The sequence below is a fragment of the Eleutherodactylus coqui genome, chromosome 5 (assembly GCF_035609145.1).
Source record: "Eleutherodactylus coqui strain aEleCoq1 chromosome 5, aEleCoq1.hap1, whole genome shotgun sequence".
NCBI lineage: Eukaryota > Metazoa > Chordata > Amphibia > Anura > Eleutherodactylidae > Eleutherodactylus > Eleutherodactylus coqui.
In genome coordinates, this window is record NC_089841.1 from 33,089,783 (window position 1) to 33,116,181 (window position 26,399).

General features: G+C 50.6%; 2 protein-coding genes and 1 pseudogene across 3 annotated transcripts in view; 2 read left to right on the plus strand and 1 right to left on the minus strand.

The window, feature by feature from the left end:
- Nucleotides 1–26,399, minus strand: part of LOC136629139 (oocyte zinc finger protein XlCOF6-like) — a 913,937-nt gene that overhangs the window by 420,955 nt on the left and 466,583 nt on the right. The gene's annotated exons all lie outside the window — the stretch shown is intronic.
- LOC136627169 (zinc finger protein 850-like) overlaps nucleotides 1–26,399 on the plus strand; it is a 532,511-nt pseudogene that overhangs the window by 372,648 nt on the left and 133,464 nt on the right.
- LOC136629134 (oocyte zinc finger protein XlCOF6-like) overlaps nucleotides 9,481–26,399 on the plus strand; it is a 32,148-nt gene continuing 15,229 nt past the window's right edge. The window contains exon 1 of the mRNA XM_066605281.1: nucleotides 9,481–9,528. The gene's annotated coding sequence lies outside the window, so the exon portion shown is untranslated. The remainder of the gene's footprint in view (nucleotides 9,529–26,399) is intronic.

Below are 26,399 nucleotides of genomic sequence, written 5' to 3' on the forward strand. Positions count from 1 at the left end.
AACGGAACAGGTAAGTGAATAACTTCTGTTTGGCTCATAATTAATGCACGATGTATATTACAAAGTGCATTAATATGGCCATACAGAAGTGTATAGACCCACTTGCTGCCGCGGGACAACCCCTTTAAAAAGAGAATGAGAGAGTACATATTAGCCATCAAAGCTGCAGGCCAAGAACAAGATCCTATGAAGTAAAAAACAAAAACATTCCTAAACATTTTAATGACCCCACTCCTGCAAAGGAGACCCCCTTAGATCAGAGGTGTAGACAGTCTTTATCAGCACGAGGGATGGTGAATGGAAGAAGCCCTGGCGCAATTGGAATGTAGATGGATTTATATCCTAAAACCAGTTGCCCCCTGAGGTCTCAATGAGTAGAACAGTTTTGTCCCCTTTTCGTGAAGCCCTGGAGTCTCCACCACCATTCATGGATAGTGTGAGCATTAGGGTATCAGACAGGGGGTTGTTTCTCAGATGAAGGCTTGTGCTTGTTCTTCTACTCTTAGATAAATGGTATCACATTTGGGTAGGTCTTACTTTCAGGTGCTGAATCCTCACTCTGTTCCACTTGATGCCTTGGATCCAGGAGCTTTTCCTCGACCCCCGTATTCCCTTGTTCATTTATTATATCCTCTTTTCTGTATTATTAAAGGTATTTTTTATTTTCACTATTCCCACTGCATAGAAACGTTTACCTCTTCACACACAGTAGCCTTCTCAGCACTGCTACATCTTTATAGTGCAGACACTGCTGGGCTGGCTGCATACAACCGGGTGGGATTCTGCAATGCAAGTCCAGTTGTGTGCAGCCGGCCGTAGAGAGGCGATGGGAATCAAATGTACATCTTACACAACTTCAAATATTGCTGATTGGAGGGATATTACTTATTGATTGTCTGAGAAGCAAACTATTAACCCTTCACTGATCAAGACGCTATATGAGAAAGCTCCCCCCCCCCCCCCTGCAGATCTACTCTACCCACAGAGAGACCCATCCTTACTGGGTCTGTAGCGTCAGTCTGGACTCTGCCCACATGTAGCTGTGAATGTGGGGGCCTCAGTGCTGCTGCAGTCAGCTTACTATCACTCAACCATCCTCCATCAGGGTAGAAGACCATCAGGCCTCATGTCCACGGGGAAAATCAGGCCCGCCGCGGATTCCTCATGGAGAATCTGTAGGGGGTCCCTCCTGCCCCGCGGACATGAGGCTAAAAAATAAGAATAAACTCACCTCTCAGACGCTGCGGTTCTTCCCTTCTTCGCGGCCGGACCTTCTTTCTTCGGCCTGGCGGATGTGCTTGGCACGCTGGCAGTGCGCATGCACCGGGCACATTCTGGCCGCGAAGAAGGGAAGAACCGCAGCGTCCGGAGAGGTGAGTTTTAATTCAGGCGCGGGTCTCCCGTGGATCCGGATGGCTTCCATAGGCTTCAATAGAAGCCTGCAGGAGACCCGCCCGAAAATGGGGCATGTCCGGATTTTTTCCCGCACCTGAAGGGAAAAATGACATCCACAGGTATTTAACTACCTGCGGGTGTCCAATGCATCTCTATGGGGGGCGGATCTGCGTGCAGGAAAAACGATGCGGATTTTAAATCAGAATTAACCCGTGAACATGAGGCCTCAGCGTTCAGTCTGCACTAGAGATGAGCGAACGTGTTCGTCCGAGCTTGATATTCGTGCGAATATTAGGGTGTTCGGGATGTTCGTTATTCGTAACGAACACCATGCGGTGTTCGGGTTACTTTCACTTCCTTCCCTGAGACGTTAGCGCGCTTTTCTGGCCAATTGAAAGACAGGGAAGGCATTACAACTTCCCCCTGTGTTGTTCCAGCCCTGTACCACCCCCCTGCTGTGAGTGGCTGGGGTGATCAGGTGTCCGCCGAATATAAAAGTCGGCCCCTCCCGCGGCTCGCCACAGATGCCGTGTGAGTTAGATGAGGGACAGTGCTGCTGGTGCCGGAGCTGCTGTAGGGAAAGAATTGGTAGTTAGTGTAGGCTTCAAGACCCCCAAAGGTCCTTATTAGGGCCACTGATAGCTGTGTGTTGGCTGCTGTTAGCAGTGGCAATTATTTTTTTTCTCAAAATCGCCTCTGCAGAGCATTGCACCCGGCATTAGGGACAGAAGTGTTGCATAGGCAGGGAGAGTGTTAGGAGTGAGTGTAGCCTTCAAGAACCTCAACGGTCCTTTCTAGGGCCATATTTATCCGTGTGCAGTACTGTCCAGGCTGCTGTTAACTGTGCTGCATTTTTTTTCTTCTTCTCAAAATCGCCTCTGCAGAGCATTGCACCCTCCATTGATACTGCAGGGAAAGAATTGTGTAGGCAGGGCCACAACACAGTTATTATTCATTGAATATACGCAGTGCGGCCTTTTGGTGGAAAAAAAACTGAAAATAATTCTATTTGTCCTGCCTCTGTCCGTCCTAAGGGCGGTGGACACATGTCGGCTGCATGTGCAACGTTTAAAAATCAGACGCACCCAGCTACGTTTTACTCCTGGCTTCGCCATTTGCTTTCCTTAATTGGGAAAAAAAATACCTGCTCTGCCAGAGTTAATAACTCTGCTACCCTCACGTTCTGTGCCACATTAGCAGGGCCACAGCACAGTTATTAAACTTCTCATGTTCATTGAATATACGCAGTGCTGCCTTTTGGTGGAAAAAAACTGAAAATAATTCTATTTGTCCTGCCTCTGTCCGTCCTAAGGGCGGTGGACACGTGTCGGCTGCGTGTGCAACGTTTAAAAATCAGACGCACCCAGCTACGTTTTACTCCTGGCTTCGCCATTTGCTTTCCTTAATTGGGAAAAAAAATACCTGCTCTGCCAGAGTTAATAACTCTGCTACCCTCACGTTCTGTGCCACATTAGCAGGGACACAGCACAGTTATTAAACTTCTCATGTTCATTGAATATACGCAGTGCTGCCTTTTGGTGGAAAAAAACTGAAAATAATTCTATTTGTCCTGCCTCTGTCCGTCCTAAGGGCGGTGGACACGTGTCGGCTGCGTGTGCAACGTTTAAAAATCAGACGCACCCAGCTACGTTTTACTCCTGGCTTCGCCATTTGCTTTCCTTAATTGGGAAAAAAAATACCTGCTCTGCCAGAGTTAATAACTCTGCTACCCTCACGTTCTGTGCCACATTAGCAGGGCCACAGCACAGTTATTAAACTTCTCATGTTCATTGAATATACGCAGTGCTGCCTTTTGGTGGAAAAAAACTGAAAATAATTCTATTTGTCCTGCCTCTGTCCGTCCTAAGGGCGGTGGACACGTGTCGGCTGCGTGTGCAACGTTTAAAAATCAGACGCACCCAGCTACGTTTTACTCCTGGCTTCGCCATTTGCTTTCCTTAATTGGGAAAAAAAATACCTGCTCTGCCAGAGTTAATAACTTTGCTACCCTCACGTTCTGTGACACATTAGCAGGGACACAGCACAGTTATTAAACTTCTCATGTTCATTGAATATACGCAGTGCTGCCTTTTGGTGGAAAAAAACTGAAAATAATTCTATTTGTCCTGCCTCTGTCCGTCCTAAGGGCGGTGGACACGTGTCGGCTGCGTGTGCAACGTTTAAAAATCAGACGCACCCAGCTACGTTTTGCTCCTGGCTTCGCCATTTGCTTTCCTTAATTGGGAAAAAAATACCTGCTCTGCCAGAGTTAATAACTCTGCTACCCTCACGTTCTGTGACACATTAGCAGGGACACAGCACAGTTATTAAACTTAGATTATTCATTCACTAGAGGCAGTGGGGCCTTTCGTTTTCAAAAAACGGAAAAAATTATATTTGGCTGCAGTCTTGCGCCAATTTATTTCCTGCCTGTGAAATCAAATCACTGGTAATACAGCATGCTGAGGGGTAGGGGTAGGCCTAGAGGACGTGGACGCGGCCGAGGACGCGGAGGGCCAAGTCAGGGTGTGGGCACAGGCCGAGCTCCTGATCCAGGTGTGTCGCAGCCGACTGCTGCGCGATTAGGAGAGAGGCACGTTTCTGGCGTCCCCACATTCATCGCCCAATTAATGGGTCCACGCAGGAGACGGTTATTAGAAAGTGAGCAGGTCCTGTCCTGGATGGCAGAAAGTGCTTCGAGCAACCTAACGTCAACACGCAGTTCTGCGCCGTCCACTGCTGCAAATCCGAATCCTCTGTCTGCTGCTCCTCCTTCCTCCCAGCCTCCTCACTCCACTACAATGACACCTGCTCAGGAGCGGGAACACTCCCAGGAACTGTTCTCGGGCCCCTGCTTAGATTGGGCAGCAGCGGTTCCTCTCCCACCAGAGGAGTTTATCGTCACTGATGCCCAACCATTCGAAAGTTCCCGGGGTCCGAGGGAAGAGGCTGGGGACTTCCCCCAACTGTCTCAACAACTTTCTGTGGGTGAGGAGGACGATGACGATCAGACACAGTTGTCTTGCAGTGAGGTAGTAGTAAGGGCAGTAAGTCCGAGGGAGCAGCGCACAGAGGATTCGGAGGAAGAGCAGCAGGACGATGAGGTGACTGACCCCACCTGGTGTGCAACGCTTACTCAGGAGGACAGGTCTTCAGAGGGGGAGTCAAGGGCATCAGCAGGGCAGGTTGCAAGAGGCAGTGCGGTGGCCAGGGGTAGAGGCAGGGCCAGACCGAATAATCCACCAACTGTTTCCCAAAGCGCCCCCTCGCGCCATGCCACCCTGCAGAGGCCGAGGTGCTCTAAGGTCTGGCAGTTTTTCACAGAGACGCCTGACGACCGACGAACAGTGGTGTGCAACCTTTGTCGCGCAAAGCTCAGCCGGGGAGCCAACACCAACAGCCTCACCACCACCACCATGCGCAGACATATGATGGCCAAGCACCCCACAAGGTGGGACGAAGGCCGTTCAGCGCCTCCGGTTTGCACCCCTGCCTCTCCCCCTGTGCCCCAACCTGCCACTGAGATGCAACCCCCCTCTCAGGACACAGGCACTACCGCCTCATGGCCTGCACCCACACCCTCATCTCCGCTGTCCTCGGCCCCATCCAGCAGTGTAGTTCAGCGCACCGTCCAGCCGTCGCTTGCGCAACTGTTGGAGCGCAAGCGCAAGTACGCCGCCACGCACCCGCACGCTCAAACGTTAACCGTCCGCATAGCAAAATTCATCAGCCTTGAGATGCTGCCGTATAGGGTTGTGGAAACGGAGTCCTTCAAAAGTATGATGGAGGCGGCGGCCCCGCGCTACTCAGTTCCCAGTCGCCACTACTTTTCCCGATGTGCCGTCCCAGCCCTGCACGACCACGTCTCCCGCAACATTGTACGCGCCCTCACCAACGCGGTTACTGCCACGGTCTACTTAACAACGGACACGTGGACAAGCACAGGCGGGCAGGGCCACTACATCTCCCTGACGGCACATTGGGTGAATTTAGTGGAGGCTGGGACAGAGTCAGAGCCTGGGACCGCTCACGTCCTACCCACCCCCAGAATTGCGGGCCCCAGCTCGGTGGTGGTATCTGCGGAGGTGTATGCTTCCTCCACTAAAGCACCCTCCTCCTCCTCCTCTGTCTCGCAATCAAGATGTGTTAGCAGCAGCATGTCGCCAGCAGTCGGTGTCGCGCGGTGTGGCAGCACAGCGGTGGGCAAGCGTCAGCAGGCCGTGCTGAAACTACTCAGCTTAGGCGATAAGAGGCCCACGAACTGCTGCAGGGTCTTACACAGCAGACCCACCGCTGGCTTGCGCTGCTGAGCCTCCAACCGGGCATGGTCGTGTGTGACAACGGCCGTAACCTGGTGGCTGCTCTGCAGCTCGGCAGCCTCACACACGTGCCATGCCTGGCCCACGTCTTTAATTTGGTGGTTCAGCGCTTTCTGAAAAGCTACCCACGCTTGTCAGACCTGCTCGTAAAGGCGCGCCGGCTCTGCGCACATTTCCGCAAGTCCCACACGGACGCTGCCACCCTGCGCACCCTGCAACATCACTTTAAGCTGCCAGTGCACCGACTGCTGTGCGACGTGCCCACACGGTGGAACTCTACGCTCCACATGTTGGCCAGGCTCTATGAACAACGTAGAGCTATAGTCGAATACCAACTCCAATATGGGCGGCGCAGTGGGAGTCAGCCTCCTCAATTCCTTTCAGAAGAGTGGGCCTGGTTGGCAGACATCTGCCATGTCCTTGGTAATTTTGAGGAGTCTACCCAGGTGGTGAGCGGCGATGCTACAATCATTAGCGTCACCATTCCTCTGCTATGCATCTTGAGAAATTCCCTGCAAACCATAAAGGCAGCTGCTTTGCGCTCGGAAACGGGGGCGGGGGAAGACAGTATGCCGCTGGATAGTCTGGGCACCCTCCTGTCTATTTCTCAGCGCGTACAGGAGGAGGAGGAGGAGGATGAGGAGGAGGGGGAAGAGACAGCTTGGCCCGCTGCTGACGGTACACCGGCTGATTGCCTGTCATCCTTTCAGCGTGTATGGCCTGAGGAGGAGGAGGAGGAGGAGGATCCTGAAAGTGATCTTCCTAGTGCGGACAGCCATGTGTTGCGTACAGGTACCCTGGCACACATGGCTGACTTCATGTTAGGATGCCTTTCTCGTGATGCTTGCGTTGCACGCATTCTAGCCACAACGGATTACTGGGTGTACACACTGCTCGACCCACGCTATAAGGAGAACCTGCCCACTCTCATTCCCGAAGAGGAAAGGGGTTCGAGAGTGTTGCTATACCACAGGACCCTTGCGGACAAGCTGATGGTAAAATTCCCAGCCGACAGCGCTAGTGGCAGAAGGCGCAGTACCGAGGGCAAGGTAGCAGGGGAGGTGCGGAGATCGAGCAGCATGTACATCCCAGGCAGTGCAACAGTCTTTAAGGGCCTGGCCAGCTTTATGGCTCCCCACCAAGACTGTGTCACCGCTCCCCAGTCAAGGCTGAGTCGGCGGGAGCACTGTAAAAGGATGGTGAGGGAGTACGTAGCCGATCGCACGACCATCCTCGGTGACGCCTCTGCCCCCTACAACTACTGGGTGTCGAAGCTGGACACGTGGCCTGAACTAGCGCTGTATGCCCTGGAGGTGCTTGCTTGTCCTGCGGCTAGCGTCTTGTCGGAGAGGGTGTTTAGTGCGGCTGGGGGAATCATCACAGATAAGCGTAGCCGCTTGTCAACTGACAGTGCTGACAGGCTAACACTCATCAAGATGAACAAAGGCTGGATTTCCCCAGACTTCTGTTCTCCACCAGCGGACAGCAGCGATACGTAAGCAATACGTAGGCTGCACCCGCGGATGGAAGCTACGTTCTCTCTCACCATCCAAAACGGGGACATTTCTGCTTCATCAATCTGTGTCTAATATTCCTCCTCCTCCTCCTGCTCCTCCTCCTGAAACCTCACGTAATCACGCTGAACGGGCAATTTTTCTTGGGGCCACAAGGCTCACTCATAATTTTTATGAACAATTTTTATAAGTTTCAATGCGCTTAAAAGCGTTGGAACTTTAACTTGAACCAATTTTTCGTTACACTGGGCTGCCTCCAGGCCTAGTTACCACTTAAGCCACATTAGCCAAAGCGATTAATGGGTTTCACCTGCCCTCTTGGTTGGGCATGGGCAATTTTTGGGATGTACATTAGTACTGTTGGTACAGCAATTTTTGTGGGCCCTCGCCTACAGTGTAATCAAATGAATTTTTAGCCCACCTGCATTCCAGCTGACGTTACCTCAGCTGTGTTGGGCAATGCAATGGGATATTTCTATGTACCGCCGGTGGCTTCCTGGCACCCACCCAGGCAGTGGGTCCACAGGGAGTTTAACCTACATGTGTCCACTTCTAAAGAACCCCAGTCAGACTGGGGCATGCAGTGTGGGCCGAAGCCCACCTGTATTACGCACGACATTACTACCTCAGCTGTGTTGGGCAATGCAATGGGATATTTTTGTGTACCGCCGGTGGGTTCCAGGGAGCCACCCATGCTGTAGGTGCACACGGAGTTTAACCTACATGTGTCCACTTGTAAAGAACCCCAGTCTGACTGGGGCATGCAGTGTGGGCCGAAGCCCACCTGTATTACGCACGACATTACTACCTCAGCTGTGTTGGGCAATGCAATGGGATATTTCTATGTACCGCCGGTGGGTTCCAGGGAGCCACCCATGCTGTGGGTCCACAGGGAGTTTAACCTACATGTGTCCACTTCTAAAGAACCCCAGTCAGACTGGGGCATGCAGTGTGGGCCGAAGCCCACCTGCATTAAGCACGACATTACTCCCTCAGCTGTGTTGGGCAATGCAATGGGATATTTTTATGTACCGCCGGTGGGTTCCAGGGAGCCACCCATGCTGTCGGTCGACAGGGACTTCACAATAGGGAGTTGTACCTGCCTGTGTCTATGAATTAAAAAGCCCGGTCTAACTGGGGCATGCAGACACCTTGACAGAATGAATAGTGTGTGGCACATAGGTTCCCCATTGCTATGCCCACATGTGCAGCTCCTGATGGCGGTGGCACAGGATTCTATTTCTCATTGCTTCTGTACAGCATTGTGGGCTATCGCTCGCCCCTTTTAAAGAGGGTCGCTGCCTAGCCGTGCCAACCCTGTGCAGTGTGTGCCTGCGGTCCCTCGTCATGGCAGACGCACTTCTAAATAGACATGAGGGTGGTGTGGCATGAGGGCAGCTGAAGGCTGGGCAGTGACAGTTTGGTGTGCGCTGTGGACACTGGGTCGTGTGTGTGTGTGTGTGTGGGGGGGGGGGGGTTGGGCAGCATGTAACCCAGGAGAAGTGGCAGCGGAGTGTCATGCAGGCAGTGATTGTGCTTTGTTGGAGGTAGTGTGGTGCTTAGCAAAGGTATGCCATGCTAATGAGGGCTTTTCAGAAGTAAAAGTTGTTGGGGGGGGGGGGGGGGGGGCCCACTCTTGCCGGTATTCTGGCTTAATAGTGGGACCTGTGAACTTGAGATGCAGCCCAACATGTAGCCCCTCGCCTGCCCTATCCGTTGCTGTGTCGTTCCCATCACTTTCTTGAATTGCCCAGATTTTCACACATGAAAACCTTAGCGAGCATCGGCGAAATACAAAAATGCTCCGGTCGCCCATTGACTTCAATGGGGTTCGTTATTCGAAACGAACCCTCGAACATCGCGGGAAGTTCGTTCCGAATAACGAACACCCGAACATTTTGGTGTTCGCTCATGTCTAGTCTGCACCTAACAGGGCAGATGGGCCCCTCAGTGCTGGGGCCACCAGATCTCGCTGCAGGGGGTTTGCAGTCATTCAGGGATTATTGCCCATCTTCCGCCTCAGGGATCTTCTGCAGCTGGTGATAGCGCCCCCTTTCTGCTGTGCCCAAGTAGTGCAGCTCTGCTGCATGTACATCACACGCACACATGGCTCTGCTACATCCATCCTGACCCCACACATCCCTTCAGCTCACCCAGCACAGCAGATCACCCCCTAGTCATGTGACCCCTGACTCCTCCCACACAGGTGATCACATGACAGTGACATCATCACAGGTCCTGGAAGCACACGACTGCTGTCCGACTCTGAAGGTGGAGGTCTGTGTGTCCCCTTATGGCAGGTCAGTGGGGGAGGGGATTGTTAACCCCTTTAGGGCTGCTGGGGGAGGGGATTGTTAACCCCTTCCGGCCTGGCAGAGTTTGTGCCCAAGCCTCCTAGTAGCCCAGTAATCTGTCCTTTAGTCCCTTTTAGTCGGGGGCTTAGAGAGAGGGACAATCCTATTACACAGGGACAGACCCCACTGCAGGAGACACCAATCCCGGCAGGAGGGTCCGGGACCCGGTGGTCTCCTATGGCTCCATCTATGATCAGCCATCCTCCTTCCATCATTATCTCTGCCATCCGTTAGTTCAGATCTCTTCTGGGGGTGCAGGAATCTAGGACAGCGCCCCCCGGGGGCTCAGCCTGCCTGGGGGTCTCTGTGGAGTCACAGCGGCGGCTGATATCACACTTGTCAGCGGGCGGTTTACACGGCGATGATTAATAACCGCATCACATGACTTCTGGGGAATCGTCCTCGCGGCTCATCGCACGGCATTGAGGGGCTTTTAAAGGGGTTTTCTCGAGGCAAGGGTGTAATTTTTGTATTGCCCAGCCCCCCTTCTTAAGCATACATTACTATGCACCCGTGTAAATGGGTTTTAAAGCCGGTTTCTACTCACAGTTCTTGTGTTTCAGCAACTTATAAAACGTTTCCCAAAGATGGCCGCCGGTTCTTTTCCCAAGGTGCACCGCGGGTTTCTCCCATGGTGCACCGCGCTTGCTGTAGCCCGACGTGCGCGCTCCCGAGACGCTACCAGCTGTGTCTCCCTGACAACCAGACGCCCCGCAGCCGCTGACCGGACCCACCACTCCTGCCGACCGGGCCTCGGGATTGAACGCGGCCGACCACGGCACACACTCTTGGGCCACAGTCACCCACCGCCAGGCAGCAGGTAACCAGCGCTAGGCCCCGGCTCCCCCGCGCTAGGCCCCTGGCCCCAGCGGCAGTCCCCTCGCGACAGCTGTAGGCCCCGGGGCCCAAGCCAGTTAATCACTCGTCACCCCCGACCCATCACTTACCTGGGCGGCTTCTCTGCACTGCTGGGCGGCTCTGCACCTTCCTCTAAGAGAGGATGGTACAGAATGGCCGCTCCAGCGCGCTCCCGAGAAGTTACAGCTCGTTTGCGCATGCGCAGAAGAGCTGTAGCGGGGAGCACACTGAAGCGGCTCGTGCTGAAAGGAGAAGACCGGACTGCACAAGCGCGTCTAAAAAGCAAGCCGCCAGCGAAATTAGACGGAACCATGGAGACGAGGACGCTAGCAACGGAGCAGGTAAGTGAATAACTTCTGTATGGCTCATATTTAATGCACGATGTATATTACAAAGTGCATTATTATGGCCATACAGAAGTGTATAACCCCACTTGCTGCCGCGGGACAACCCCTTTAAGGTCCCCTTAAGAACAATGGGCGAGGCGTTCCAAGGGAACAACCAAAGTAGAACGAGCTGCGATTGTTTTTTTTCGCTTGTGTGAGTGACGCCCTTCTGCTGTGATATCCGGGGATTATTAATCACATCGCTCAGAACTCGCAGGAGAATATAATCCATGTGAATAAGCTCCACAGCGGAGGTCAGTCCCCCCAATAAAGGACTCGGGGTCCCACAACAAGATTCTGCTTATTTAACCCCTTCCCTCCCTAGGATGTACCGGTACGTCCTGGGACCCTGGTACTTCCCGCAACAGGACGTACCGGTACGTCATCGGGATAGCGCGAGATCATGACTGACCTCGCGCTATCCTGCAGCGGGAGTCGGCTGTCAGTCACAGCCGGCGTCCCGCTGCTACAGTGAGGGGGCAACGGAGATGCGCCCCGCGACCCCCCCCCCCCCCCCGCTGTTAATCCCTTCCCTGCTGCGATCTAAGTAGATCGCGGCAGGGAAAGACTTCACAAAGGGAGCGCGCTCCCTCTGTGTCTCCGGCTGGCAGCCCGGCCCGGCCTGTCACCATGGCAACAGGACGCCAGACACTGGCGTCCTGTATTGCCTATGCCTATGATCGCTGTATAAGCGATAAGGCATGGCAGGCGGTAGCTCTACCATGCCTTATGACAGCGATCATCAGTACAGTGATGTAAGTCCCTCAGAGGGACTCAAATTGTGTAAAAAAAAAAAAAAAAGAATAATGATGTGAAAAAAAACCCCTTTTTTATGCTTTTTCTAATATTAGCATAAAAAAAGGTAAAAAAAAATTAAAACCCCACATATTGGGTATTGACGCGTCCGTAACGACGTGTACAAAAAGTTGAACACTAAGGATGAGCGAGTATACTCACTAAGGCACTACTCGTCCGAGTAATGTGCCTTAGACGAGTATCTCCCTGCTCGTCCCTGAAGATTCGGGCGCCGCCGCGGAGCGGGGAGCTGTGGGGGAGGAACGGAGGGGAGATCTCTCTCTCCCTCTTTCCTGCCCGCTCTCCCCTGCTCCCCGCCGCGACTCACCTGTCAGCCGCGCCGGCCCCCGAATCTTTATGGACGAGCAGGGAGATACTCGTCTAAGGCACATTATTCGGACGAGCAGTGCCTTAGCGAGTATACTCGCTCATCCTTATTGAACACGCTTTTTATTTTGTACGACAAAAAGCATAAAAAAACCGCTAAAAAACAGAGGCAAAATGCTAATTTTTAGCATTGTGCCTCCCAAAAAATGCAATAAAAGTGATCAAAAAAGCCGTACATTCCCCCAGAATGGTACCAATAAAAACTACAGCTCGTCTCGCAAATAATAAGCCCCACAGAGCTCCGTACATAGAAAAATAAAAAAGTTTCAGGACTTTGAATGCAGCTACAGAGAAAAAAAAAGATTTCCAAAAAAAAGGGGGTTTATTGCAAAAAAGTGTAAAAACCTAAAAAAAATATAACAATTTTGGTATCGTTGTAACCGTACCGACCCGCAGAAAAAAATTAGTGTGTCATTTATGCTGCAAGATTAACGGTGTAAAAAAAAAGAAAAAAAATCTATGTCAGAATTGATGCGTTTTCTCTCCCTGTTATCATAAAAAAAACACAAAGTTTTACAATACAGCCTATGTACCCAAAAGTGGCACCGATAAAAACTACAGCTCGCCACGCAAAAAACAAGCCCTTATACGGCCGCGTCGACGGAAAAATAAAAAAGTTATGGCTTTTGAAAAATGGAGATGGAAAAATACCAAAAAATCGCTTGGTCCTCAACGCCAAAGTAGGCCCTGTCATTAAGGGGTTAATTGGATGAAAGACGTTCATTTGTTTGTCAGAAAATTACGCTGGAAACATTATTTACACGAACAATGCGATAATGTGGGAACCGGGCCGGGATCTCTGGGGGAGATTTAGTGTCCCACTCAGTGAAGATGAGACCCCCACATGAGTGGTCTCTTTACAGACCTCAAGGACAAAAGACCACCTAAAGGAGGCTCTGCAGATAGAAAATGTGATTGTTCTCAGTGAGAGAAACCAAGTGATCTTGTAGATATGACACCTTGTAATGGCTAACAACAATACATGATGTAATAGCGAGCTTTCAAACCTATGCAGGTTCTTCCTCAGGCTTAAATGGAATAGATCTGAAGAGGTGTGTGTATATATTCTATATATATATGACAAGGCACAGATCTGGTGTGATTAATTTGCACTTAAAACAATACCAGACAACAACAATGAGCAGAGGAGCAAATATTTAATTAATTCACTGATAATGGTGTGACAGTTTTATGGTCTCTGAATTTGTGTTAAAGGGTCACCAGGCCTGTGTGATATCTCTGCTCCAGATTACTCATATTCTCCACTGATGCAAGAAGCCCCTACCCCTACCCCCACCCCTGAGGTTCATTCTGGTCCTGACAGTGTCAAGCGTTATTATAAGGCTGCTTTCTGCGGCTCGCCCCACCACCTGCGCTAGTGGCCCTCTCGCCTTCTCTAGTCCCTTTTTCCCTAGCTGTCATTACCCACCTCACCACCATCTGCAACCTCTTCCTAACCTCTGGCACCTTCCCCTCCTCATTTAAACCCTCCGTCATATCCCCTCAGCTAAAGAAACAACCCTTGACCCAACCAATGCCACCAACTACGATCTGTCTCAAACTTTCCCTACATCTCCAAATTACTAGAACGCCTCACACTTTCTCTCTGACAACACTCTCCTCGACCCCCTCCAGTCCGGTTTCCACTCTTTGCACTTGACCGAAACCACCCTCACAAAAGTATTAAATGACCTGATGACTGCAAAGTCTAGAGGCTACAACTCCCTACTAATTCTCCTTGACCTGTCTGCTGCATTTGTCACTGTCGACCATGACCTCCTTCTCACTATGCTCCATTCTATTGACCTAAAGGACACTGCTCTCCTGGTTCTCCTCCTACGTCTCTGAGTGCTCTTTGAGCATGTCCTTCGCTGGCTCTTTCTCCTCTATACTTCCTCTCACTGTTCGGGTATCCCAGGGCTCGGTCTGTGGTCCCCTTCTCTTCTTTATCTACGCAGCCCCTATTGATCAAACATCCATAAATTCGGCCTCCATTACCATCTCTACACTGATGACGTTCAACTATACACCTCTCATGGGATCTCTGAACCATTACTTCAAAATATCACCGACTGTCTGTCCGCTGTCTCTAATACTATGTCCTTCCTTTTTCTCAAACTTAACCCCTCTAAAACTGACCTTCTTGTCTCTCCACCTTCCAACCCACCTCCCCTCAACATTTGCATTCCAGTGTCTTGCACCACCACAACCCCCCAGAAAGGATGCCCACTACCTTGGGGTTCACACTGGACTCTGACCTCTCCTTTATCCCGCACATCCAATCTCTGGCCTTAACATGCCACCTACACCACAGAAATATTGCTAACATCCCGCCGTTGCTAACCACAGACACACTAAAGACACTTGCTGTTGCCCTCATCCACACCCAACTGCACTACTGCAACTCTGTAATCATTGACCTTCCCCGCACCAGACTCTCCCCTCTCCAATCCACTCTAAATGTGTCAGCTAGGCTCATTTTTCTATCCAATTGTTTCTCAGGCGCCTCTGCACTATGCCTGTCACGGCATTGGCTGCCCATCCACTGCAGAATTAAATTTAAACTCACCCACAAAGCTTTCCATGGCGCCATACCACAGTACATCCCTTCCCTCCTGTCCGTACACCACCCAGCCCCCAAACATTTCGATCCGCTAACACACTCAGACTAAACACCCCTCTAATAAGAACATCACAAGCTCACCTCCAGGACTTCACCAGAGCAGCACGCATCCTCTGGAACGCTCTACCCCAAGGCATCCCGACAATTCCCAATGCACAACATTTCAGAGGGGCCTTAAAAATGCACTTCTTCAGGGAGGCAAACCAAATCTCCTGACCTAGTCCCCCTGCTCCTCCCTATGGCTCCCCACAGCTTTGTCAGTGCAAAAATCAATAATTGCCCTACAATATGCTTTTGGGTTCCACATTCTTAGTTAGAGGTAAACTGAGTTCAGGAGATTAACTCCCACCAGATACACATGGGATGTGATCCAAAGTAATCTGTTTATTGATTGACAGGCAGCAGCTTTTATAGAGGCACATGATCGAATTACAATAATCCAAATCTAATATAATTCATTTATTACCATTGGTCAAAGAAACATGAACATGTAAGAAAAGGAATTTAACATCTAAAATGCCAAATGCACACACTCAAGCACAGAGTTGACCTTATGTGATTAACTTCTTGGAACAGTAAATCTAAACAATAAGATGTTTAGAGAGAATATTTGGGAACATACGTGAAGAGTTAGGAATAGAGATGAGCGAACACCAAAATGTTCGGGTGTTCGTTATTCGGAACGAACTTCCCGTGATGCTCGAGGGTTCGTTTCGAACAACGAACCCCATTGAAGTCAATGGGCGACCAGAACATTTTTGTATTTCGCCGATGCTCGCTAAGGTTTTCATGTGTGAAAATCTGGGCAATTCAACAAAGTGATGGGAATCACACAGAAACGGATAGGGCAGGCGAGGGGCTACATGTTGGGCTGCATCTCAAGTTCACAGGTCCCACTATTAAGCCACAATACCGGCAAGAGTGGGCCCCCCCCCCCCTCCCAACAACTTTTACTTCTGAAAAGCCCTCATTAGCATGGCATACCTTTGCTAAGCACCACACTACCTCCAACAAAGCACAATCACTGCCTGCATGACACTCCACTGACACTTCTCCTGGGTTACATGCTGCCCAACCGCCCCCCCTCCCCCCCCCCACAGCGCACACCAAAGTGTCCCTGGGCAGCCTTCAGCTGCCCTCATGCCACACCACGCTCATGTCTATTTAGAATTGCGTCTGCCATGACGAGGGACCGCAGGCACACACTGCAGAGGTTGGCACGGCTAGGCAGCGACCCTCTTTAAAAGTGGCGGAGCGATAGCCCACAATGCTGTACAGAAGCAATGAGAAATAGAATCCTGTGCCACCGCCATCAGGAGCTGCACACGTGGGCATAGCAATGGGGAACCTATGTGCCACACACTATTCATTCTGTCAAGGTGTCTGCATGCCCCAGTCAGACCGGGCTTTTTAATTCATAGACACAGGCAGGTACAACTCCCTATTGTGAAGTCCCTGTCGACCCACAGCATGGGTGGCTCCCTGGAACCCACCGGCGGTACACAGAAATATCCCATTGCATTGCCCAACACAGCTGAGGTAGTAATGTTGTGCTTAACCCTTTCCAATCCAATTTGTATATGGTTTTCCTAGGGGGCTTACTCTTTTTCTGCCGTTATACAACGGCGTTATATGCTGGCTAAAGCCAGTACTGCATGAGCTGACACGTAGGATAGGCTCCGACAGCAGAGAGGCTGGCAATATACAGTAAGAGAACCCCGACGGACGTCTACCAACAACGGAGCTGTACAGCCTTAAACCCTAATGTCTTCACAGGTCACACAGTGGACTGGAAAGGGTTAATGCAGGTGGGTTTCGGCCCACACTGCATGCCCCAGTCAGACTGGGGTTCTTTACAAGTGGACACATGTAGGTTAAACTCCCTGTGGACCCACTGCCTAGGTGGGTGCCAGGAAGCCACCGGCAGTACATAGAAATATCCCATTGCATTGCCCAACACAGCTGAGGTAACGTCAGCTGTAATGCAGGTGGGCTAAAAATTAATTTGATTACACTGTAGGCGAGGGCCCACAAAAATTGCTGTATCAACAGTACTAATGTACATCCCAAAAATTGGCCATGGCCAGCCAAGAGGGCAGGTGAAACCCATTAATCGCTTTGGTTAATGTGGCTTAAGTGGTAACTAGGCCTGGAGGCAGCCCAGTGTAACGAAAAATTGGTTCAAGTTAAAGTTCCAATGCTTTTAAGCGCATTGAAACTTATAAAAATTGTTCTGAAAAATTATTTGAGTGAGCCTTGTGGCCCTAAGAAAAATTGCCCGTTCAGCGTGATTACGTGATGTTTCAGGAGGAGGAGGAATATTAGACACAGATTGATGAAGCAGAAATGTCCCCGTTTTGGATGGTGAGAGAGAACGTAGCTTCCATCCGTGGGTGCAGCCTACGTATTGCTTACGTATCGCTGCTGTCCGCTGGTGGAGAACAGAAGTCTGGGGAAATCCAGCCTTTGTTCATCTTGATGAGTGTTAGCCTGTCGGCACTGTCGGTTGACAAGCGGCTACGCTTATCTGTGATGATTCCCCCAGCCGCACTAAACACCCTTTCCGACAAGACGCTAGCCGCAGGACAAGCAAGCACCTCAAGGGCATACAGGGCTAGTTCAGGCCACGTGTCCAGCTTCGACACCCAGTAGTTGTAGGGGGCAGAGGCGTCACCAAGGATGGTCGTGCGATCCGCTACGTACTCCCTCACCATCCTTTTACAGTGCTCCCGCCGACTCAGCCGTGACTGGGGAGCGGTGACACAGTCTTGGTGGGGAGCCATAAAGCTGGCCAGGCCCTTAAAGACTGTTGCACTGCCTGGGATGTACATGCTGCTCGATCTACGCACATCCCCTGCTACCTTGCCCTCGGTACTGCGCCTTCTGCCACTAGCGCTGTCGGCTGGGAATTTTACCATCAGCTTGTCCGCAAGGGTCCTGTGGTATAGCAACACTCTCGAACCCCTTTCCTCTTCGGGAATCAGAGTGGCCAGGTTCTCCTTATACCGTGGATCGAGCAGTGTGTACACCCAGTAATCCGTCGTGGCCAGAATGCGTGCAACGCGAGGGTCACGAGAAAGGCATCCTAACATGAAGTCAGCCATGTGTGCCAGGGTACCAGTACGCAACACATGGCTGTCCTCACTAGGAAGATCACTTTCAGGATCCTCCTCCTCCTCCTCCTCCTCCTCAGGCCATACACGCTGAAAGGATGACAGGCAATCAGCCGGTGTACCGTCAGCAGCGGCCCAAGCTGTCTCTTCCCCCTCCTCCTCATCCTCCTCATGCTCCTCCTCCTGTATGCGCTGAGAAATAGACAGGAGGGTGCCCTGACTATCCAGCGGCATACTGTCTTCCCCCGCCCCCGTTTCCGAGCGCAAAGCAGCTGCCTTTATGGTTTGCAGGGAATTTCTCAAGATGCATAGCAGAGGAATGGTGACGCTAATGATTGTAGCATCGCCGCTCACCACCTGGGTAGACTCCTCAAAATTACCAAGGACATGGCAGATGTCTGCCAACCAGGCCCACTCTTCTGAAAGGAATTGAGGAGGCTGACTCCCACTGCGCCGCCCATGTTGGAGTTGGTATTCGACTATAGCTCTCCGTTGTTCATAGAGCCTGGCCAACATGTGGAGCGTAGAGTTCCACCGTGTGGGCACGTCGCACAGCAGTCGGTGCACTGGCAGCTTAAAGTGATGTTGCAGGGTGCGCAGGGTGGCAGCGTCCGTGTGGGACTTGCGGAAATGTGCACAGAGCCGGCGCGCCTTTACGAGCAGGTCTGACAAGCGTGGGTAGCTTTTCAGAAAGCGCTGAACCACCAAATTAAAGACGTGGGCCAGGCATGGCACGTGCGTGAGGCTGCCGAGCTGCAGAGCCGCCACCAGGTTACGGCCGTTGTCACACACGACCATGCCCGGTTGGAGGCTCAGCGGCGCAAGCCAGCGGTCGGTCTGCTGTGTCAGACCCTGCAGCAGTTCGTGGGCCGTGTGCCTCTTATCGCCTAAGCTGAGTAGTTTCAGCACGGCCTGCTGACGCTTGCCCACCGCTGTGCTGCCACACCGCGCGACACCGACTGCTGGCGACATGCTGCTGCTAACACATCTTGATTGTGAGACAGAGGAGGAGGAGGAGGAGGAGGGTGCTTTAGTGGAGGAAGCATACACCTCCGCAGATACCAGCACCGAGCTGGGGCCCGCAATTCTGGGGGTGGGTAGGACGTGAGCGGTCCCAGGCTCTGACTCTGTCCCAGCCTCCACTAAATTCACCCAATGTGCCGTCAGGGAGATGTAGTGGCCCTGCCCGCCTGTGCTTGTCCACGTGTCCGTAGTTAAGTGGACCGTGGCAGTAACCGCGTTGGTGAGGGCGCGCACAATGTTGCGGGAGACGTGGTCGTGCAGGGCTGGGACGGCACATCGGGAAAAGTAGTGGCGACTGGGAACTGAGTAGCGCGGGGCCGTCGCCTCCATGATACTTTTGAAGGACTCAGTTTCCACAACCCTATACGGCAGCATCTCAAGGCTGATGAATTTTGCTATGCGGACGGTTAACGTTTGAGCGTGCGGGTGCGTGGCGGCGTACTTGCGCTTGCGCTCGAACACTTGCGCAAGCGACGGCTGAACGGTGCGCTGAACTACACTGCTGGATGGGGCCGAGGACAGCGGAGATGAGGGTGTGGGTGCAGGCCATGAGGCGGTAGTGCCTGTGTCCTGAGAGGGGGGTTGCATCTCAGTGGCAGGTTGGGGCACAGGGGGAGAGGCAGGGGTGCAAACCGGAGGCGGTGAACGGCCTTTGTCCCACCTTGCGGGGTGCTTGGCCATCATATGTCTGCGCATGGTGGTGGTGGTGAGGCTGTTGGTGTTGGCTCCCCGGCTGAGCTTTGCGCGACAAAGGTTGCACACCACTGTTCGTCGGTCGTCAGGCGTCTCTGTGAAAAACTGCCAGACCTTAGAGCACCTCGGCCTCCGCAGGGTGGCATGGCGCGAGGGGGCGCTTTGGGAAACACTTGGTGGATTATTCGGTCTGGCCCTGCCTCTACCCCTGGCCACTGCACTGCCTCTTGCAACCTGCCCTGCTGATGCCCTTGACTCCCCCTCTGAAGACCTGTCCTCCTGAGTAAGCGTTGCACACCAGGTGGGGTCAGTCACCTCATCGTCCTGCTGCTCTTCCTCCGAATCCTCTGTGCGCTGCTCCCTGGGACTTACTGCCCTTACTACTACCTCACTGCAAGACAACTGTGTCTGATCGTCATCGTCCTCCTCACCCACAGAAAGTTGTTGAGACAGTTGGCGGAAGTCCCCAGCCTCTTCCCCCGGACCCCGGGAACTTTCGAATGGTTGGGCATCAGTGACGATAAACTCCTCTGGTGGGAGAGGAACCGCTGCTGCCCAATCTAAGCAGGGGCCCGAGAACAGTTCCTGGGAGTGCTCCCGCTCCTGAGCAGGTGTTATTGTAGTGGAGTGAGGAGGCTGGGAGGAAGGAGGAGCAGCAGACAGAGGATTCGGATTGGCAGCAGTGGACGGCGCAGAACTGCGGGTAGACGATAGGTTGCTCGAAGCACTTTCTGCCATCCAGGACAGGACCTGCTCACACTGCTCATTTTCTAATAACCGTCTCCCGCGTGGACCCATTAATTGGGCGATGAATGTGGGGACGCCAGAAACGTGCCTCTCTCCTAATCGCGCAGCAGTCGGCTGCGACACACCTGGATCAGGAGCTTGGCCTGTGCCCACACCCTGACTTGGCCCTCCGCGTCCTCGGCCGCGTCCACGTCCTCTAGGCCTACCCCTACCCCTCAGCATGCTGTATTACCAGTGATTTGATTTCACAGGCAGGAAATAAATTGGCGCAAGACTGCAGGCCAAATATAATTTTTGCCCTTTTTGGAAAACGAAAGGCCCCACTGCCTCTAGTGAATGAATTATCTAAGTTTAACAACTGTGCTGTGTCCCTGCTTATGTGTCACAGAACGTGAGGGTAGCAGAGTTATTATAACTCTGGCAGAGCAGGTATTTTTTTTCCCAATTAAGGAAAGCAAATGGCGAAGCCAGCAGTAAAGCGTAGCTGGGTGCGTATGATTTAGCACTGTTCTTCACGCAGCTCACACGTCTCCACCGCCCGTAAGGACGGACAGAGGCTGGACAAATAGATTTGTTTTCACTTGTTTTTCCACCAAAAGGCAGCACTGCGTATATTCTATGAACATGAGAAGTTTAATAACTGTGCTGTGTCCCTGCTTATGTGTCACAGAACGTGAGGGTAGCAGAGTTATTATAACTCTGGCAGAGCAGGTATTTTTTTTCCCAATTAAGGAAAGCAAATGGCGAAGCCAGCAGTAAAGCGTAGCTGGGTGCGTATGATTTAGCACTGTTCTTCACGCAGCTCACACGTCTCCACCGCCCGTAAGGACGGACAGAGGCTGGACAAATAGATTTGTTTTCACTTGTTTTTCCACCAAAAGGCAGCACTGCGTATATTCTATGAATAATAACTGTGTTGTGGCCCTGCCTATACAATTCTTTCCCTGCAATATCAATGGAGGGTGGAATGCTCTGCAGAGGCGATTTTGAGAAGCCCAAAAAAAATGCAGCACAGCTAACAGCAGCCTGGACAGTACTGCACACGGATAAATATGGCCCTAGAAAGGACCGTTGAGGTTCTTGAAGGCTACACTCACTCCTAACACTCTCCCTGCCTATGCAGCACTTCTGTCCCTAATGCCAGGTGCAACGGTCTGCAGAGGCGATTTTGAGAAAAAAAAAAATCCCACTGCTAACAGCAGCCAACACACAGCTATCAGTGGCCCTAATAAGGACCTTTGGGGGGTCTTGAAGCCTACACTAACTACCAATTCTTTCCCTACAGCAGCTCTGGTATAAACAGCACTGTCCCTCAGCTAACTCACACCGCATCTGAGGCGAGCCGCGGGAGGGGCCGACTTTTATACTCGGGTGACATCTGATCTTCCCAGCCACTCACAGCAGGGGGGTGGTATAGGGCTTAAACGTTGCAGGGGGAAGTTGTAATGCCTTCCCTGTCTTTCAATTGGCCAGAAAAGCGCGCTAACGTCTCAGGGAAGGAAGTGAAAGTAACCAGAACACCGCATGGTGTTCGTTACGAATAACGAACATCCCGAACACCCTAATATTCGCACGAATATCAAGCTCGGACGAACGCGTTCGCTCATCTCTAGTTAGGAACATGTCAGTTTGACCTGCTGGCCAGTCTTAAATGCCACATGACTATCTTTTTGGAGCAAAAGCCTTAGTGATTCGCTCAAGGCTTATTAAATACTTTTTATATCCATGAAGTCAAGAGAAAAAGGACAAATGCATACAGTGAAAAGAGGCACAGAAGATGGCTAAACCCTTCCAAAATGGCAAAGCATAGGATAGAACACGGAGTCATTCATTTCTCTATTTTGTGGCTACTTCATCATGCTTACCGGACTCCTCCCCCATGTTGACAACGACATGACCTCCCTCATCCCAAACACTTAAAGGGGTTGTCCCGCGCCGAAACGTTTTTTTTTTTTTTTTTGCAACAGCCCCCCCCCCGTTCGGCGCGAGACAAACCCGATGCAGGGACTTAAAAAAAAAAACCGCACAGCGCTTACCTGAATCCCCGCGCTCCGGTGACTTCTTACTTACCCGGTGAAGATGGCCGCCGGGATCTTCTCCCTCGGTGGACCGCAGGGCTTCTGTGCGGTCCATTGCCGATTCCAGCCTCCTGATTGGCTGGAATCGGCACGTGACGGGGCGGAGCTACATGGAGCCGCTCTCCGGCACGAGCGGCCCCATTGAGAAAAGAAGAAGACCGGACTGCGCAAGCGCGTCTAATTCGGCGATTAGACGCTGAAAATTAGACGGCACCATGGAGACGAGGACGCTAGCAACGGAACAGGTAAGTGAATAATTTCTGATAACTTCTGTATGGCTCATAATTAATGCACAATGTACATTACAAAGTGCATTAATATGGCCATACAGAAGTGTATAGACCCACTTGCTGCCGCGAGACAACCCCTTTAAGCTAACCACTAGGCAATGTGTTGTCTTACCTAACCAGGAAGATGGAAGTTCCTAGGAACCATCCATAATCCTCTGATTACACCCACATAAGGTAGTCCCAACTTGTCCCTAAGGCCTCTATTCTAACCCTGGGTCTGAGGGCAGATGATGCATATATGCCGCATACTGGGATAGATGATGAAGAATGACGCAACCATTTAGTCGTATCTCAGTTGGATCCCACCTAAACAACATAACCATATTTTTCCTTTTTATCAAGCACTAGCTTACCCGTCGCGCGTTGCTGCGAAGACAGACATACATTCATTCGTTTTTATATATCTAGATAACAACCAATCACAGCGCAGCTTTCATGTTACCTCAGTGGTATAATATATAACAACCAATCACAGTGCAGCTTTCATGTTACCTGAGCAGTAAGAGAAATAACAACCAATCACAGTGCAGCATTCATTTTACCTCTGCGGTATTATATATAGCAACCAATCACAGTGCAGCTTTCATGTTACCTCTGCGGTATAATATATAACAACGAATCGCAGCGCAGCTTTCATGCAACCTCAGTAGTATAAGAAGTAGCCACCAATCACAGCACAGCTTTCATGTTACCTCAGCAGTATAAGAAGTAGCCACCAATCACAGCACAGCTTTCATGTTACCTCAGCAGTATAAGAAATAGCAACCAATCACAGCACAGCTTTCATTTTACCTCAGCATTCTCAATATCCAGCAGTTGTCTTGCAAAACGTTCGGCGGATACATCATTTTGTAGTTGAACACGCATCCCGTTGCTCGTAATGCCTTCTGCTTTCGTGCTTTAGATGGAAATCAAACGATCTTTGTCTGGGGGGCATAACTGTCGACGACGCTCGCACGCGCGCCACCTATCGTAGGATAGATGTACTATGCCAGTAATCTTCCCAGGAGTGTACTCAACAACTTCCCAAAGTTTCATGGCGATCGGATGAATGGTGTAGTAATGCATAAAGGACAGACCGACAGACAGACATACATTTATATATATATAGATGACATCAGGAAGTGAGAGAATTAGATTCCGTACGTAAAATTTGGACGCTAATTTTTTGGCGCATAGAATTGAATAATCGAGTTGGGACCCATTAGCTTTTCCTATTTGACATAATCAATGCTTGTGCCAAATTTCAAGTTTCTATGACATTGGGAAGTGAGAAAATTAGATTCCGTACGTAAAATTTGGACGCTAATTCTTTGGCGCATAGAATTGAATAATCGAGCTGGGACCCATTAGCTTTTCCTATTTATGACATAATCAATGCTCCTGCCAAATTTCATGTTTCTACGACCTCGGGAAGTGAGAGAATTAGTGGCAATGATGGAAATCGAACGATCTACGTGGGGGGGGGGTCGTAACTGTCGACGACGCACGCATGCGCGCCATTTATCGTAGCATAAATGTACTATGCCTATAATCTTCCCAGGAGTGTACTCAACAACTTCCCAAAGTCTCATGGCGATCGGATGAATGGTGTAGTAGCGCATAAAGGACAAACAGACAGACAGACAGACATACATTCAATTTTATATATAAACTACAAATCTGTGTATTAACGGACCAAGAAACATTTTATTGTATGAATACTAGAGCAGATATGCACTGAATGCAACAGCTAAGGAGTATTTAATTTACCCCTATACTACAAAGTATGCAGAAAAATAAGCAAAAACCCAAAAATACACTGAACCAGGAACCGGGAAGTTAATCAGTTAGGTTAAAATAACAAGTACCACAACATCAAATAACATCAATTGTAGCTCTGTTCTATAGAACAGCACCCTAAGTACCTTGTACAACCACTAGTAATAAGTCAAAGGCCTATAATGTAGCATTAAGTGCTCTTACTAAACCACATGATATATCATTTATTATCCTGCCACTACCATGTTTCCCCGAAAATAAGACAGCGCCTTATATTAATTTTTGTTCAAAAAGGTTTAACTGTTTTACATGTATAGCTGCCTGGACACTATTTAAATTGACTTTTTAAATTAACTGTTAGCAGGGTTTAATTTGGGAGTTGGGCTTATATTTCAAGCATCCTCAAAAAGCCTGAAAAATCATTTTGCATCCTCAAATTCTGGAAAATCATGCTATGTCTTATTTTCAGGGCATGTCTTATTTTCAGGGAAACAGGGTAGTATAGCCAGTCCCCAGACCTCCTCTAGTGATGCTCCCAGAGCTATTACTTCACTATTACTCAGCAGTATGGGAGGTTTATCAAGGGCTTCAACCAGCACACAGGATTCCCTGTAGCTCTGAATTGTAGTCAGGTGTTCGATACATGAGAATACCTAAGTGTACAAAATACAAAACATACTAGCACCAGGGGCGTAACTATAGAGGTTGCAGGGGATGCGGTTGCACCCGGGCCAGGAGCCTTAGGGGGCCCATAAGGCCTCTCTTCTCCATATAGGGAACCCAGTACTATGAGTAAAGCATCATAGTTGGGGGCCCTGTTACAAGTTTTGCATCGGGGCCCGGGAGCTTCAAGTTACGCCTCTGCTCAGAGCTCACCATGTATGAGCATTATGTAGTAACACAAAATGCAGCATGACTACTACCGTGTGATCTGGGGCTCCAGACAATGTGTCATCTAAAAGGCAGAGCATAACTCTGGCCTCATTTTATAATATTTTATATCACATATTGTATACTTATCTTATTAGCCAGCCCATTGTAATCCCCATAGGGAATGTGATTAGGAAACAGAGGCACTAGATTATTAGTGAGTTCTGCACCCGCACATCCTGTCCAGGAGGGATATAGTCCATGGTGACACTTTTCCTGTACAAATGAGATGGCATGTAATCAGCTCTCTGTGGGCAGAGCACATCATGCGGTCCTGCTTATCAGCTGTTCTGCTGAACAATAGTTTCCAGCAGAATTGAAAACCATTGTTCAGTGAAAGATGGGCACATTTAGACACGATTATTGCTCAAAAGACGGCTTATGAGCGATAATCGTTGTGTCTAAATTGGCCTTAAAGGGGTTGTCCCGCGCCGAAACGGGTTTTTTATTTTTTTTTCAACCCCCCCCCCAGTTCGGCGCGAGACAACCCCGATGCAGGGGTTAAAAAAGAACACCGGACAGCGCTTACCTGAATCCCCACGCTCCGGTGACTTCTTACTTACCTGCTGAAGATGGCCGCCGGGATCTTCACCCTCGGTGGACCGCAGGGCTTCTGTGCGGTCCATTGCCGATTCCAGCCTCCTGATTGGCTGGAATCGGCACGTGACGGGGCGGAGCTACACGGAGCCCCATTGAGAAAAGAAGAAGACCCGGACTGCGCAAGCGCGTCTAATTTGGCCATTAGACGCCGAAAATTAGACGGCCTCCATGGAAACGAGGACGCCAGCAACGGAGCAGGTAAGTGAAAAACTTCTTATAACTTCTGTATGGCTCATAATTAATGCACAATGTACATTACAAAGTGCATTAATATGGCCATACAGAAGTGTATAGACCCACTTGCTGCCGCGGGACAACCCCTTTAACACTGCTTATCCTTAACTTTTAAATTCATGAATAGAATGCTAGAGCTGCAGTGAAGACTGACACTTAAAATATCCACAAGCGTAGATAAGAGGAGGCAGAAGTGATGCTGATAACCCCAAGGTCGTAGGAGAATTTCTGCAAAATAAATGTAATGTGACTGGACAGTTTTTGGAACATATATAACATTGTAACATAGTATGATAGAC